Below are 5,835 nucleotides of genomic sequence, written 5' to 3' on the forward strand. Positions count from 1 at the left end.
CAGAGGTAGCAGTGTAGGTAAAATTGACTGTAGAAGCATTATGAGGATGAGAACATAGGTTGTCCTTGGATAGTTATTCTTGAGAAAATTTGCTGGCCAGAAAGCCTACAAATGAAGACCATGTGAACCACTTAAGAGCTAGGGTTTTATTGTTTACTATACCCATCACTGTAATTCCTCCAATCTGCATTAACCAACCACCCCAAGACTACCTCCATTTCTGCAGCTTCATCCTGTCAGTACCATAGCAAAAGAGGTCTAATTTACCAATCCAGATATAAACAAAGAGCTGTTTATCTTTCAAGCAAGAACAGAGAGAAAACATTTTCCCCCCCCAGGGGAGGTGGAAAGATGACCATGGTGTACAAGGTCAATTCTCAAAGTTTTAGAAAGATTGTGAGCTGGTTAACAGCATGTTGGTAGTTTGAAATTGCCATGGGAGAGAAGTGAGCAAATGCTACAAATTGTTAAACATTTACCAGCACACCACAGGCTGACAGTAGATAGCCTCTGAAACTTTTCTAGCAAGCTTGACATTTTCTAAACATAAATATAGCAAATGTCCACCTCCCGTGCCCACTCACCAATGACATTTTCAGAGATAACGGAGATTAATTTTTTTTCCCCTTTGGTCAAATTTTCAAGTATAGCTTTGAAAATTATGTAATATTTTATAGAAAAATTATTTCAAGCTATATATATTCTGCTACTCACATTTGCTCAATATTGAGATTCATCAATGTTGATACATGCAGCTCATCATTTTCATTATCCTAATAAAGAGGGAATATGCTAATTGACCACCACACCCTCACAAAGATGGTGGTGTCCACAGCCAATAAGGAGGGAATATGCTAATTGACTGCCACGCCCTCAAAGATAGCGGTGCCCACAGCCACAAGAGGTCAGTGCCCAGTCCCCTCAGCCCTGCTGGGTCCAACTGCTCTGTGCGCCTGCCTCCGGAGTCTCCCAGCCACTCAGGGCCGGCCCGAGGTGCAGGCAAGCTTTGGATGGCGGCTGCCCAGGCTCAGGTAACCAGAGCCGGCCGAGGCTTGCGCTGTTGGCAGTGGCAGCAGCAGAGGTGTGATGGGGGCATCTCCTTCCCCTGATTGCCGGGCCGCCTCCTGGTCCTGAGGGCTCCCGGACTGTGAGAGGGGGCAGGCTGGGCTGAGGGACCCCCCCCTCCAGTGCATGAATTTTCATGTACCGGGCCTCTAATTTTACTATATAAACAATTAACTTTTCCTATTGAACATGTAGTTAGTTAATAATTTTTTTTCTTTTTTACTATTATAAAGGCTACTTACTGCAACATTCTTGAATATGTCCCTTTGGGTAAATGTGCACCAAATTTTTAACTTTTTAAAAAGAGAATAGTTTATTTATTTATTTTAAAGAGAGAAACATTGTTATGAGAGTTCAATGTCAAAACATCAATTAGCTACCCCCCCTATTGGGGATCAAACCTGAAACTCAGAAATGTGCCCTTAACCAGGAATCGAGCCAGCAACCTCTTGGTGCTCGGGTCGATGCCCAACCAACTGACCCACACCGGCCAGGGCCTTTTGAATTCCCCAATTTTAGGGAAGTTAGGCATCTCTTTTCCCCATTTTATTGGTCTTCCTTCGTGTGTAAATTGCCTGTCTATATTCTTTAGTCAATTTTCTCTTGGATCTCTTAATAATGTAAAGGAGTATACCTTACAGATATTGCAGGTTTGGTCCCAGACCACCGCAATAAAGTGAGTTGTAATCTTTTTGCTGGAGGATCTTGTCTTCAATTTGTAAAAAATGCATCATCTGTGAAGTGCAATAAAGCAGAGCACAATAAAATGAAGTATTCTATATTTTAAATTTTGGATATTCATCTTTTGTCTTATGCTTTCCAACTACCTCTTCCCAATCAGTAGACTGCCTAAACACTTTTTAATATTTGGAGGTCTTTAATTCATTTTTATAAAATCTGAGCGGTCTGAGAACATCAGTTACAGCAACATCTCAAGGAAAGGGGGTGGGATTATCTGTTGGTCCTCGCCTTCCCCAGGCCAGGGGGAAGGAGGTTTTGTGGTAACAGATGCAACTTCTCTCAGCTTTCAATCAATGCTCATGGCTCAAGAAGGGGCAGGGAGTGAAAATTGAGCTGGAAGAAAACTTCTGAGGACCAGACACTGCTTGCTTCTTTCTCCCTTCTTCCTATTCCCTTCACTTCTCAGCAGAGTCTGGCTAGCCTGGGGCAGAGCAGAGGCCCAGGAGCAGTTGGATGGGATAGAGCACCAAGGGAGGGGGCCCTGGGCCCAAGGAGAAAGGGAACATAGCCCTCACACCACAGCTCCCCACTGAGTTCACAGGAAACACCTGTAGCCCAACAGCTCCATGTGGAGGTATACCAAGATCCAAAGGGCAGGCGATTGAGAGACAGATAGGGGCAGTGAAGACAACAGCAGGTCAGGAGGGGTGGTGGCAAAAACTTCCTCCTACCTATGGGAGGAGAAGATGAGGCGACTGATATTGCTCTTGGTGGTCATGGCAATCAGCTCCCACCTGATGTCATAGGGCAAAGTGGACTGGTCCACGTTGTAATGAATCAGAGCCAGTTTGCAGAGTCTTCACTTTAGGGCTAAAGTCCAAAATGTGTAAGTCTATGAGGTCAAATTCTTCTCTCAGGCCTTCATCAGATGAACTGGTACCTCCAGAGGACAATTTTGTCCCCAACTACAGCAGCACTGGTGCCAGTGGGGACATGGGCCCTTTCCCTTAGGTTCAATCTTTTTCCAGGTAAAAGACACAGGGTTAACTCATGGAAGTGCCGGTTCAGTCTTGAATTATAGCCACCAAAGATGTACAGCTCCCCATTGTAGCCAAAGGCTGAGTGGCTCTGATGTCCCCTTGGGCAGCACCAGAGTGGCTGGACAGTCCAGCCAGGTATCAGTCCTGGTGTCAAAGACTCGGATGGGTTGCAAGTAAATCTCATTGTGGGAATGGAACGGTCCAAAGCGGTCAGCGACATACATGTGACTGCCCAGCATTTGTGGCTGAGTGGAAGTCCCTCCAGCAGCGCAAGATTACCCTTTGTACAGATAAGGGTCCATGTCATGGTATCTAGCTTGTGAATGTCATTAGAAAAGCAGTCCACCAGCTACTCATAACTCCTAAAACGTACATGGTCTTGCCCAAGACACAAGGTGAATGTCTATCCAGGGCCCCAGAAATTGTTCCTAACACTTGGATTGTGGACCATTTGTATTGATATCAAAGGAGTAGAGCACATTGCAGGCCCCTTCCGTGCCATTCTTCCCACCCCAAAGGAAGACAATGTTGTCGATGAGGATGGTTGAGTGTCGATACTGCATGCATGGTACCCGTTGTTGATGGGTCTCATGGGGGGGGGGGGGGGGGGGGGGAGCTTGTCCAGCACAAGGACACTGCATTGAAAATATGCACAAAAAATATGGAATGCTTCAAGGATTTGCGTGTCATCCTTGCGCATGAACCATGCTAATCTTCTCTGTATGGTCCCAATTCCAATTTTAGTATATGTGCTGCCAAAGTGCACACCAAAACATTTTTACAATGGCATTATAGTGTACCTCAGTGGTTAGTAAACTATGACCCCTGAGTCAAATCTAGCCTTCTGCCCATTTTTGTATTTTGCCCAGAACACAGCCACGCCCATTGGTTTACCTATTGCCGACAGCTACTTTAAGCAGAGTTGAATAGTTGAGATACACAGTGATTTTAAACCTTTTTCATCTCATGGCACACATATTTACTAAAATTCTGCAGCACACCAATAAATATATGTTTCGCCGACAAAAAAAATAGGCATAATTTTGATTCATTTACACAAGATGGCTATTGTGTTGGCTGTTATTTTTAAATTTGACAAGCTAAAGGAAAAGAGGTCAGTGCTCCTGACGAAAGTCAGGTATTGCATTTTTTAAAAATTCTTGCGGCACACTGGTTGAAAATAGCTGGCCTACAACATCTAAAATACCTTTTGGCTTTTTAGAGTGAGCTTGGTGACTCCTAGTCTACTCTACAAATAAGACACAGGAATGTTTTCCTTTTAAGAAATGTGATGAACTTCTTTATGACTATATTTCTGTCTTGTTTTCCTTGAATTCTCAAATGAAATCCTGGACCAAAGCACAGAAAAAAATGTTAAGGCTTTTAAGATATCCTAACAAGTTGCTTAATGTTTTTCACTGCACCTTCCCATCAGCCTACTCCAAATGGTCTTCTACCTACATGACAATAAGCACTATTTAAAAATTATTTGATCAAAAATAAAATTTGAGCCCAGTGGATAAAGCGTCAGCCTGTGGACTGAGGGGTCCAGGTTCAATTCCGGTCAGGGGCACATGCCTAGGTTATGGGCTGGATCCCCAGTAGGGAGCATGCAGGGGGCAGCCAATCAGTGATTCTCTCATCATTAATGTATCTCTCTCTCCCTCTCTGAAGTCAATAAAAATAAAATATGACTGAAAACTGCATGAGTATCAAGAAAATTTCCTCTGCTTTTAATATTTTACAATGTTGGTTTATCTCATAAGGTTAAGTTCCTCCACTTTTTTCTTTTCTAAAAAAATGATGAATCTCCTACAGCCTCCTCATTCGTCAGAATGAACACCAGAGCCCATTTACCAGTTAAGAACACAGGGTTCTTGGATGTAGACTTGCCTCTCAATTCCAGCTCTGCTGATTAAAAACTGGGACTTTGGCAGTTACCTAACCTCTCTGGGCATGTTTTCTTTTTGAAAACAGAAAATACCATCTGCTACACAGAATTGTTCTGAGGGTTAAAAGAAATAACATATCAAGGGCTTAGCACAGAACCTGGCACAGAGTAAAATAAATATTCCATCCAATATCTGTCAAATGACAAGGGTAGTTAATATTGTCCACTAAAAAAACCCTTGTTTGGCAACTGCATTCAATCTATAAGAAAAACCTGGCACAGAATAGGCATTAAATTAAAAAAATTACTTTAAAATTCACCAGGATAATTTTGTTAAACCTTTAAATTGAGAAAATTCATTTAACGACACCTGCAATTTTCATCTCATGGCACACATAAACTAATTACTAAAATTCTGCAGCACAGCAAAAATATATTTTTTGTCAATCTGACAAAATAGGTAGAATTATGATTTAGTCATATCGGATGGCTATTATGTTGAAATCCTCACCCAAGGATATTACAATTGACTTTAGAGAAAAAAAAACATTGTAAGAATGAGGGAAAAATTACAAAGCTCCAGAAAACACGGAAAATCTTCACTGTCCTTGAAGATTCATTATGCATATTATCTTTTAAAGATAAAAGTCGTAGTAATTCATGTGATTCCGCTTAACAGCCAATCACACAATATCTGTAGTTCATCAAATCTAAGACCGATTTTCAGATGCACTATTTTTTGTACTAAAAAAAAAGCCTCCTGATTTGATGCCCACTCTAAGTTCATGCCTAACGATGCATCTTTTTCTTTAAAAATTTGTATTGATTTCAGAGAGAGGGATAGAAACATCAATGATGAGATTGGCTGTTTCCTGCACACCCCACACCGGGAATCGAACCATGACCTCCTGGTCCATAGGTCGACACTCAACCACTGAGCCACGCCAGCCAGGCTTAACGATGCATCTTGAGATATGGAAACATATTTAATAAATCCATCATAGTATCCCTTCAGTTAAAAAAATATACAAAAAACTTGTATGGTCAACCTTCATTTTTCCTAGTCTGTATTTGGGAATTCACCTACTTGCTAAAATTTTTAACTCCTAAATCAATACTGGAGGTGCCTTCTCAGACATGCATGGACATGCATATGTA

At 41.9% G+C, this 5,835-nt stretch overlaps 1 pseudogene across 1 annotated transcript; it reads right to left on the reverse strand.

The window, feature by feature from the left end:
* Positions 1–287: 287 nt before the first annotated feature.
* LOC307107696 (kelch domain-containing protein 3-like) lies at positions 288–5,384 on the reverse strand (annotated as a pseudogene). The gene has a single exon. The product of its transcript is annotated as a kelch domain-containing protein 3-like (transcript).
* Positions 5,385–5,835: the final 451 nt, after the last annotated feature.

Source organism: Cnephaeus nilssonii, assembly GCF_951640355.1.
Source record: "Cnephaeus nilssonii genome assembly, chromosome: 11".
In the NCBI taxonomy this organism is placed as follows: Eukaryota; Metazoa; Chordata; class Mammalia; order Chiroptera; family Vespertilionidae; genus Cnephaeus; species Cnephaeus nilssonii.